The sequence below is a fragment of the Lactuca virosa genome, chromosome 2 (assembly GCF_052849685.1).
Source record: "Lactuca virosa cultivar CGN04683 chromosome 2, Lactuca_virosa_CGN04683_v6, whole genome shotgun sequence".
In the NCBI taxonomy this organism is placed as follows: domain Eukaryota; kingdom Viridiplantae; phylum Streptophyta; class Magnoliopsida; order Asterales; family Asteraceae; genus Lactuca; species Lactuca virosa.
The window spans coordinates 96,046,410-96,058,019 of NC_136427.1; the positions used below are offsets into that span (position 1 = coordinate 96,046,410).

The 11,610-nt window shown below is 31.1% G+C and overlaps 2 long non-coding RNA genes across 14 annotated transcripts; one reads left to right on the forward strand and one right to left on the reverse strand.

The window, feature by feature from the left end:
• Positions 1-231: 231 nt before the first annotated feature.
• Positions 232-2,279, reverse strand: LOC145159306 (uncharacterized). 13 transcript variants are annotated; one of them, XR_013737626.1, is made up of 6 exons: positions 1,995-2,277; positions 1,421-1,894; positions 1,011-1,335; positions 816-837; positions 612-721; positions 232-504 (listed from the first exon to the last, which is right to left on the reverse strand). It is a non-coding gene; the product is annotated as an uncharacterized LOC145159306 (long non-coding RNA). The 13 variants fall into 13 exon arrangements; XR_013737631.1 differs by having other exon boundaries at positions 1,011-1,182; positions 1,281-1,335; positions 1,421-2,272; XR_013737622.1 differs by having other exon boundaries at positions 1,011-1,894; positions 1,995-2,279.
• Positions 2,280-10,644: 8,365 nt separating this feature from the next.
• LOC145157215 (uncharacterized) lies at positions 10,645-11,348 on the forward strand. The gene is made up of 3 exons (XR_013737174.1): positions 10,645-10,742; positions 11,020-11,175; positions 11,278-11,348. It is a non-coding gene; the product is annotated as an uncharacterized LOC145157215 (long non-coding RNA).
• The last annotated feature ends 262 nt before the right edge of the window (positions 11,349-11,610 follow it).

Sequence of the window (11,610 nt, forward strand, 5' to 3'; positions counted from 1 at the left end):
ACTCATAACTCTTGTATATTATGGCTATTGTTAACCATTTAGCCGCACTTTAAAAAGTGATGTAAAGTAACCATTATATAATTTTAGAGACATTGAAAACCTATAAAACATGGCTAAATTTATATTAAAGCAACTTTAATTTAATATTTATTGTTACGTTTTCTATATTGTAGACACATCAAAATAATTTAAATTAAAATAACCAAACCCAACAATATGAAACAAAAAAAAAATTCATAATTTGATAGTGATATTAGTAATAATTGAAATAAAAATCCATACATGAATCCATGATTAAAAAAAACCTTGTACTAATAACAAGTCTAAAAATATGGTATAAAGAGAAATAAAATATCATAAACCAAAAACTAGATATAACTACACTATCATCTTGTTGGTATTGCTACTTGTCTTCTTGAGAAAGCTATCGCTAGATATAAAATTTGCTTTGCACTTGTTTAAGTTTTGGAGTTCATTGGCTTGAGGTGATTTCATATTTGGTACCTATACCAACAACATTGAAACAAAACTGACTAAATAAAAAACTTAGTAGAGTAGTTTATGAAAAAAAAAATGTGTAATGCACAAACAAGTTAACAAAATAAACAAACCTTTAAGGACTAGAAATGAATCCAACAGACAAATGGCTACAAGAACATACATCAGATAAGATTGTGATATCTTCTCCTTTCTGAAGTCCGTCGATTGACTTTTACAGTTACTGAAAATCCATGAAGTTTCACATGCTTGTAACGAAGATTCTCTTCAAATGAAATAACGTTTACAATATAGATAGATAAGACACCAACACTAACCTTTCATTGGACTGGTGTCATGCTATAAACGTGAAAGAAGATGTATTTAAGGATCATTGAGAATATAGTTACAAACATTAAAAGAAAAAGATTAGATAAACTTGAGACCCACAAAACATTAACTAACCAACAACAACAAAAATCAGAAAGTCAAAAAAACAGTTGTACATGAATAAGATATAACCAACAATATACCTTTATAAAGTTTGTCCACTATTTTAATCACAGTAGACACCTAAACCATGCTTCTTTTTTTGCCAGCATCATTATCTTATTCCCTTCCACCAAAAAGTATTTATAAATGAATATGAACCAAACATTAGCCCAGGAAGATATTTCCTACACTAGCTTTTACCTGTCACATTTTCTACATCCAGGATTTGATTCTAATAAATTTCAAATTCGAGAAAGAACTTATTCGTAGATGCATTTTGTATTGAACATTCAATAGATGTTTAGAATTACCCAAATAACTCTATCTTTTAAATAAGGTTCTTCCATAGCCACATTTACTAGAAACCTGTCCACTGAATGTAAGTATGGCTCAAAGTAAAATATGAGCAAAGGCCAAAATTTTGAAAATACAAAAACTAATATAGGCTTACTACACTTTTAACTGTTGCAAGTAATTGGCATTCATATCCAATGAGAATAAGAAGCGCCATTCCGGGAACTTGAAGGGGAATGATGGCCTCAGACTCTTTCATTTGAGCAGCTTCATCTATAACCAACTTCAAAGACTCCATTTTTTGAATTTTGGCAACTGATAGGAAGTAAAAATTGTGCAGAACATAAGAGATGTAAAATTTGTGTTGGAAATGTGAGAAAAGGGGGGAAATCTTATCTGATCGAAGAGATGGTGAGCAGACGGCTCACTGTATGATTCCAACGATGGGTCATATATGGTCCTAGGAATCGTACCATATTGTTTCTATAAAGTCATGGAATCCTTGTTAATCGTGGTTGTTGAATTGGGCTACTACCAACTAAATCATCATCGTCATCTTCATCTGTTTCGATTGAAAGCCTACCAGGAGGGTCGCCAGAAACCATATTGGGGTGTGACGTCCTTCGTTGATCTGCTAGAATCGATTCCAGTTTCTCGATTTATGAAGGACGAAGGAAATGAGGTAATGAGATAATGATTGAAGGTGCGCTTAGTCAAAATAAAAATGTTACCGGTTAAGGCTTGAGAAAAAAGGTAAACACACGAGGAGCTACTGTGGATCCTAAGATCGTAAACCGTGGAACCGTACACCGTCAGGGATGGGATTACCGGTTAACAGAGGTGTCGCAATCGGATTTTGGGGGTATCGCAGGACTTGAAACTTGAAAGATTCATAGCATTGAGAGGGAATCAGGGAATGGAGGAGAGGGGTAGTACATGAATGTCTATGTCGGTGCCTCTTTAACCAATAAAATTAAAACCCTAGTTTGCAAGCACCGAAGAAAAAGTGTAGAAGGGCAAATTTTAAGTCATCAGAAATTTTGAGGTGTGGGAAATTTAAAAAAATTCAATTTTGTGGTGCGGGAAGTTTAAATTTTTTGGATATCTATGGGTGGGAAGAATTGAAATTAATAAAAAAATTAAATTAATATTTTTTTTAATAAACATTTTTTTAAACTGTGTTATTTATTTTATAATATTTGTTATTATTATTATCTTCTCTTGTAATTAATATTTCTTTTATATTTTTAAATATTTTAAAATTTTATTAATCATGGTAAACTAGGAATAACTCTAAAGCAAATACTTAAGTGGACGATACACGGGTGAGGTGGTGTGGGGTATCTGTGTTGACATAAAGTAGGTGGGTAGGGTCGGATATGGGTATGGGTATGGGATGGTAGAGGTTGGTGGATGAGTATATACATGTGAGTTTTATGGTATGGGTCGGATGTGTGTAAAGTAGGTGTATGTGTGGGTGGGCGGTGTAGGTTATATAAGGTGAGGGTGGGGTGTGGGTGTGAATATAGGGAGAGGTGGTAGTATTGGTGTAGGTAGGGGTAGAGTTAGGTGAATTGGTGGGTGTGTGTGAGGTGGGGATGTAGGAATGTGCCTTAAGCCTAAACCTATAAGACATGAGACCTAATCCATAATCCATAATCCATAAGCCCTAAGTCATAAGTCATAAGTCATAAGCCATAATGCCATAAGCCAAACATCATACACCACAAGCTATATGTTATAAGTCTTAAGCCTTAAGTCATAAGTCTCGAAACATAAACCATTATAAGCCATAAGCCATAAAAATTAAGTTATAAGTCATATATAAGCCACAATCCTTAATCTATAAGACACAAGCCATAAACCATACACAATAACCCTTAAGAGACAAGAGTGAAACTTAATTTATACACCCTAATCTATCAGGATTATTGTTTATGGATTATTGTTTATAGTTTAAAGATTAAGACTAAGGTTTAGTGCTTTAATCTTATAGCTTATGTCTCATCAACCATAAGCCATAAGCCAAAATCCATAAGTCTTAAGCCATAAGTTATAATCCTTAAGCCCTAAAACATAAGTTGTACGCCTTAATCCTATAATCTCTAACACCCACCCAACCCACCATAAGACATAGGGCTTAGTGCTTGGTACATGCTTATGGCTTATGGCTAACGACTTATAGCTTAAGGATTATGACTTACAGATTAGGGCTTATGGAGTAGAACTTATGGTTTAGAGATAACGAATTAGAGATTAGGGCTTAATACTTATTGCTTATGGTCTGTGGCTTATTGTTTATGGTTTATGGCTTAGGCTTAAGGCTTATGGAATGGGGCTTAGGTTTTAGTGCTTAAGGTTTATGTCTTAGGTCTTAAGACTTAAGGCTTAGGACATACATACACATACATGGCTTATGGCGTAGGGTTTAGGGCGTAGGCCTTATAATTGAAGGCTTAAGATTTGTGGTTTAAGCCTTGAGTTATAAGCCATAAGTTATACGTCATAATCCTTAATCCATAAGCCATGAGTTATAAGCCACAAGTCATAACCCATAATCCATAAGCAACAAGCCCATGGCAATAAACTCGAAGCTCTAAGCAATAAGCAATGAGCCATGAGCCTAATTTGTAAGCCTTAATTCTTAGGCCATAAACATAAGTCATAACCCCTAAGCCCTAATCCTTATTTCCTAAGCCATTACCTATAACCATAACCACAAGCCACAAGCCCTAAGGTATAAGTTATAAAACATAAGCCCTAAACCTTGACATCTATTCATTAAACCATAAACCCATCATACAACCTCAATCCATAAGCCCTAATCCATAAGCCAAAAGGCACAAGCCCAAAGTCATACATTGTGCGCCTTAAGCCCCAAGCCATAAGTCATAAGTCATAAGCCAAATCCATAAGCCACAAGCCGTTAACCATAATTTATAAGCCATAAGTCATAATTCCTAAGTGCTAACCCTTAAGCCCTAAGTAATATACCCTAATCCATAAGCCTTAGGCCTTAAGTCATAATCCCTAAGCCCTAAGTCACGAGTCATAAGTCATAATTCATAAACCATAAGTTGTAAACCTTAATTCCCAATCATAAGCCTTATTCCCTAAGCCATACACCATAAATCATAAGCCCTAAGCATAAGCAATAAGCATGAGATGTAAACATATACATGATTAATTATACAAGTTACATTAACTTTGAGCATGAAAATTTAAAAACACCATTATTTATCTTCTTTTAACATTTTTTTTTTACTACTTTTTGTTAAAACAACGTTATAAGTGGTCCCTACTCCCCACTTGACCTACCAAAACTCAACTGACCCTCACCCCTAACACACTCCAACCATGAGATTCCTTTTATGATTACCTTTTCTTGTCATCTTCTGTGGTCACATTGAACAATCCCACAAATCATACACTTGTATGATCATATAAAACAAATCCCTTTTTTGACATGATATTAAAACGATAATAGCATGAAACGTCGTGTCAGCGACGTGTTCATGTTTATAAGTCGTGTATATTTAGTACCATTATATATTGTTTTATGTGTTTTGTTTGTCGTGTTTAAAAGTAGTGATATCATGTTATTCGTGTTTGTTGTGATCTTATTGAGTCGTGCTCATGTTACTGAAATAACATGCTATCTTGTCGTGTTGTGTCTTGGTTGAATAAAAATAGTGTGTTCGATGTCGTGTAAAAAACACAAACAATCATCCGACTTGCCATCCCTACTGAAACCACATGATGGTCATCACACTATACCTCCTAATTTGATAAATCAAAATTTAAAAATAAAATGTATATTTATCGTGTATGAAATTTTCGTTTCCCCCTAAAATATTTTCTTAATTAATCTTAGTTTCCCGCTAAATTTAATTAGTTTTTATTTAAATTTCCGTCCGAAAAACTAAAAATTCGATTCCCTCTACTCAAACTACATATTTTCCAATGTCAAAAGCGGTCAACGAAAATTCAAAAAAAATTAGGGGCAAAAATGTCAAATTGAAAACTTTTCTAGGGCTGGTTCCAAATTTTCTCATTCGAACGTATTGGGAAAAAATATTCTCTCTCGTCTCAACTCTCAACCATGAACGGACTGAGAAATTGAACTGCCGACATCCTCTTCTTTTGATCACGCCTTTTGCTCCGGTATGAACCTGCTCAACTTAGAACTTCGCCATCATAATCTCGAGTTAGAGAAGCCCGAGCTTAGAAGAACTTATCCTTCGCATTCTCAACTTCGAAGCTCGCGTCAGGCACCATTGATTGAATCAGATGGAGAGGTCTGCGAAGGGAAAGGTAGCGAGGGAGAAAGCAGGGGTTGTTAATTTGCTTTCCAAAATCGTTTGTTCTTTCTTCATCTTTTTCTGGTTCGAGGTTTTGGATTTGTGTCTCGGTTGTAACAGGTAGGGCATAAGTGATGGTGATGTTGGTTGGAATGAAAACGAAGAAGAAGCGACTTCGACATCTGCAACATCAGGTAAGCAATTGTTTTTTTGTAATTTATTTTTCTGAAATCAGTTGGAGCTGATGTATGAAATCAGCTGACAAACAAATTGTGTATGAAATCAGATTGTATCTAGATGAAATCTTTAATTATTTTGTGTATTAAACCATCTGCCCACCAAGTGTTCGATCAATTGACAATACAAAAGTTATTTGAAGGACACAATATGAATTACATCGAATGCATCAATGTGGACTTCAGATCGACAAGAAAATAATCATACTATGGTATTAATTGTGCATGAAAAATTGCAACTCATAACTGTTTGAAGAATTATTAAACGTCCCTGCTTATTGTTCTGATTCATTGTGTAGATAAATGGAAAATATCTATCTCCTGATGCTGATAAGTGTGTCCGGAATCTTTATAACCTGCATAGGTATCAAATGTGGCTGTCAAATATTAGGTATTTGCAAAGTTAGGACTTACCTTTTCACTGTGTATCTTGGCAGTGTATTGGTTCATAATGGTGGTGTGCATGGTGGACACTACTATGCATTTATCAGGCCAACTCTTTCAGATAAATGGTGAGTTCTAATATGTTTAATCATTTCCTACATGTATTTTCAAGTTTGATGATGAAAGAGTATTCACTTGAGTTTCTGTGTTTCCAAGCACAAATTTATCCTCTCCTTTCATGCCTTGCAACAACTACCCTGGTTTCAATAATGCTCCGTTTAAATTTACAAAATACTCGAAAACATACATGCTTGTTTACATGCATGAAAGCGACAACGAGAAGATAATTTGTGATGTAGATGAGTTTGTGATGTATTAAGGATCAAAGGGGTTTTTTTGTAATCGTAGCTTGATGTTATAATGTTATATTTATTATTTTTTTTAATTGATATAATGTTATATTTATTAATGTTATATTTAATGTTATATTATTAGGATTAATGTTATATTTATTAATTTTTTAATAATTTTTTTAATAATTAATGGTCCCCGATTAATCCCCGCCTAGCCGATTAATCCCTAGACCCTGGTCCAACGCCTAGCTAACGTCTAGCGTTTTTTACAACCTTGCTTTTTACTCTACAAAATTACATTTGATCTCATTCAACTTCTCGGTAATTTCAAATCAACATTAGGTGTTCCTATCCCTACACAACACACCATTCATCTCCTTCCCAAAGTCGACAATCATCTCCATACAAGGTAGTCCACTACAATGCATCATTCATCGAACAAGGCATTGTTCATCTCCTTCCAAAATACAAGTATGCTATAAAATGTAAAACACGGGAGCCTTCTTTTTTAATTTCCTTTCATCGACACCCCCTTCTTCTCTATCCTACCCCTTTCGCCTCCATCTGTAATATCCCGTTTGCTCAAAGACATGGGAGAAAAGAAGGCATTTAGGTTTGGTTTAGATTGTGTTTAATTTTGATTTATGTTCAATTTGGATTTTAATTGTTGTTTATATTTTTTATAATTATTTAAGAAATTGATTGTGTTATTTTATAAACAGACACTTGAATTCACTAAAAAAATAAAAGAAGGGTAAGTGTGTGTGCTTGTTATAATGCTTGAAAAAATACATATGCTTATGGTCCATAACAGATACTTTTATACTTGTGTCCTAGGCTCTACAAGAGGACCACAGATGCATTCAAGGGCATTACGTTCCAATAAATGTTTTGGCTTTCAAACCTAATAGGAAAATGTACATTCTTTTTTGTTTAAGAGAATTAAAAAATTGAAATGATGTCAATGAGACAAAGGTTGTAGTTTTGTTTGTTTCATTAATGTATTTTAACTTGTAAACACTTGTGATTATTAATAGGAAAAGTAACGAGCTTATCATTTGTAGTTGTATTCTTCTTTATTATTAAAGAATGACCATAAATATAGTAACATATCCAATAAACGACCCATAATTATACCGATAAGACATTATTGTTCTTTTATAACTATATTTACATATAGACACATATAATAACTGTAATCATAACTAAATGCTACCTACACTCACAATATTTGTTTCTTCTCAAAGCTAATTCATCATATTTTGACACACCTAATAAAAGATACATGACCATAAACAACCAGTACTAACTTGTTGTCTTGCGTTTACTAAGTACAACTATTTTTAGTACAGAACTGCCCTATGGACACAAATATTTAGTGTGACCATATGCATCACCTTTTAGCTACTTTGTCTGTTATGTGTCTAAAAAGTCACCAGGTTATAAACACACATACAATTGCCTCATGTCACAATACATTTATCTATTGTCTCTTATAAAAAAAGGTATGGCAATGATAATCGATACATGTGGCTGATTGTGACCTATGGCCTCAGTGTTCGAGTGTGACTAATATTTGTCAGTTTTGGTATAATTAAGTGTGGTTAAAGTTTTGATTATCTATATAATTGCCACACAAACTAATTTAAATGTATCCAAAAACAGTCTCAGCTCTAAATTTTTTTAGTGACCTTTGGCCACACTTTTAATAAAAAGTGTCATAGGCCGTTTTTCGGAAGGTGTGACCGTAGGTCATTTTTGTACTAGTGAATGTGATGCAAATAAATTTTAAAAAATAAATTAACAATGACAACAACTATAAATAACATTAAGCCATATATTATATTTAATTTTATTCATCAGTAACTCGCATGTAGAATTCATTCAAACGGTTGAGATTATGCAGTTATAATAAATGTATATATTATCATATAATTCAAAATAATCAATATATCATATTAGTTTAGTATACGAATTATTATATCAAATTTAACAACGTTATTGTTATATTTTAAAAAAACATATATTTGTAAAGATTTCAACCATATATGTGTTTGTGCGCAATGCGCGGACATTCGTCTAGTATACTTATAAAAGAAACATTTTTCCTTTCACCACATTCATTTGAAACTCCCATTCATTTTTCCTTTCACCACATTCATTTGAAACTCCCATGACTTTTCAATTTCTTTCTAATAATGATTATAAGTTGGTTAATAAGGTTAAATAAATATAAATCCTAAAGTGTAATCATATATAAACTAAATTTCAATATTAAAATAATATATTTTCTTCTACTTATAAAGTTATGTTTTTAACTTTTAACATATTATACTTAATTTATTAGGTCTAATATGTTGTTATATGTAAACCATTATCATTTTAAGGCAACAAATTTTGAACAATTTGTATAAAATACTTAAATTGTTAATTTAAATGTAACCTTATATGATCAACTTAAATATAAATTTTAGTTCAACTTAAACAACCTAAAGAATATTTTGTAAATAATTAAAAGTGATAAATTTTAGTGTCTTTCTAATAATGATTATAAGTTGGTTAATAAGGTTAAATAAATATCAAACCTAAAATGTAATCATAAATAAACTAAATTTCATTTTGTCGGGGCTTTGGCCTCTTTCCCAAAAAAATAAACTAAATTTCAATATTAAAATAATATTTTTACTTCTACTTATAAAGTTATGTCTTTTACTTTTAACATATTATACTTAATTTATTAGATTTAATATGTTGTTGTATGTAAACCATTATCAGTTTAAAGCTACAACTTTTGAACAGTTTGGATAAAATATTTAAATTGTTAATTTAAATAATACATTATAGGGTCAATTTCAATATAAATTTCAGTTCCACTTAAGAAACCCAAAGAATATTTTGTGAATAGTTAAAAATGATAAATTGTAGTGCTAAACGCAAAACTAAATTGTAATATCAATTTAACAAAAATATTTCCTAAAGATATTTTATAATCATTATAAGTTTTCAAATAAGTATCTTAAAATAACTTACAATAACAATAGTTAAAAATAACTCTATATAAATGAGTATATTGTTACCTTTAAAATAAAATAAAAAATTGTTTGATGTTTTAAATAATTACAATGATAGAAATTAAAACGTTAAACAAATAAATTTTAAAAAATTATTTAACAATAACAACAACTATAAATAACATTAAACCATATATTACATTTAATTTTATTCATGAGTAACCCGCGAGTAGAGGTCATTCAAAAGATTGACATTATGCAGTTTTAATAGATGTATATATTATCATATAATTCAAAATAATCAATATATTATATCAACTTAGTATACGAATTATTATATCAAATTTAACAACATTATTGTTATATTTAAAAAAACATATATTTGTAAAAATTTCAGTTATATAGATGCTTCTGCGCAACGCGCGGACATTCGCCTAGTATATATATATCTAATAAATGAATATGGTTAATCTCATTATGTCATGTGTCAAACTATTAAATCAATAGTACGCCACGTGCCATTGTTTTGCTTCTCCAATTTGAATTTTATTTTACAACTCATATTGATAAATAGTCATAAATTCTTATATATCAACAAAATATGTCAGAATATGTCAATATTACCCACCGCACCTATCCCGCGCCCGATTAAGGGATATTTACCAAATTTTGTTACACTTATTATGTTTACATTTCAAGAAATTGCAGAAATATTAATGTTAGTAGATTTTGAGATTTTTCATCGTCACGAGAGATATATTAGACCCGCATATGTATTAAAATATTCATGCTTTAATTTTTCTCACGAATTTATCAGTTTTTAAAAAAAAATTGTCGTATGAAAAAAAAACTTCATAAGTTTAGAAACATATTTTTAGAAACATATTTTCCTGCTTATTTACCATGTGTATGAATATCAAATCACTGAAATTCCTGAAAATTAGCAAAATTTCAAAGAAACTAAAGATATACCAAAATTAACAAACATCATTGACCAGATCAACATAATTTATCATTCAAAAGTCTAAAATACGGTAATGATAAGCTAATTTCAATATGTATTGAATACCTTCCATATCAATATTAACTTCCATATCACCAATGTTCTATAAAGTACAACACCCATAACGATTTCAATACCTTTGCTTTTTCTCTCTGCTTTCTTTCTATCCTCCTCGAATGTCATACTACAAGGTACTACAAATCCATGTTTTTCCTGTTTCATAACAATTGAAAATCGTCAATAAAGATTGTTTTCATAGAAATATTCAATCAAATAAGTTCCACCAACAACCAAATTTCTATTTTTGAATTTTTGCATATACAACTAATATGAATTAAGCCAATATTTCATCCTCAATAATATTGTATTGTATATACATTTATGCTTATCTATTCATGTACAAACGTTCATCCTAATTTACTGTTTTACCCATATTTAACCATGTTAATATTTCACCATAATTTACAGATTCATGACTATTGCTGATTTTACTCTCATACGTGATCTTCATGTCTTGAAGGACATGTTCACTATGAAGCTTCGTGTTTCAGATTATGGACACCGGAAAGTTACTATAACAAAGACAAAATTTTCTACATTCAACTTATTCTAATGGATGGAGAGGTATCTACATATATGATTTTTAATTATTTACCTATTTATATTTATATTTATCTTTTCAATAACCAAACTTGAATATTGATGTTAATATTTATCACAATTTAGGGTAACAAGATCCAAGGTTATGTCCTCATTACTTACATTTACAAGTTTAGAAAAGTTATAAAATAAGGGGAAGCTTTTTTCATCAAATCTCCAAATTTAGCAAAGATGGTGGAAGGAAAGAGCAATACTTGCTCCAAAAAATGAAGTTGTCGGAAAAATAAATGATCGTTTGCTAGCATTATTTATAGGAGATGAAGTCAAATATCTAAGTTCAGATAAACTATGTCAATCTGAGCTTGTCCATGATCACTATGATGCCAATTTATACCCACATGATGTTTTAAATGGTCTCAAAGTCTCAGGTCTGCCTAATCATAAGTTAGTTTTGAAATT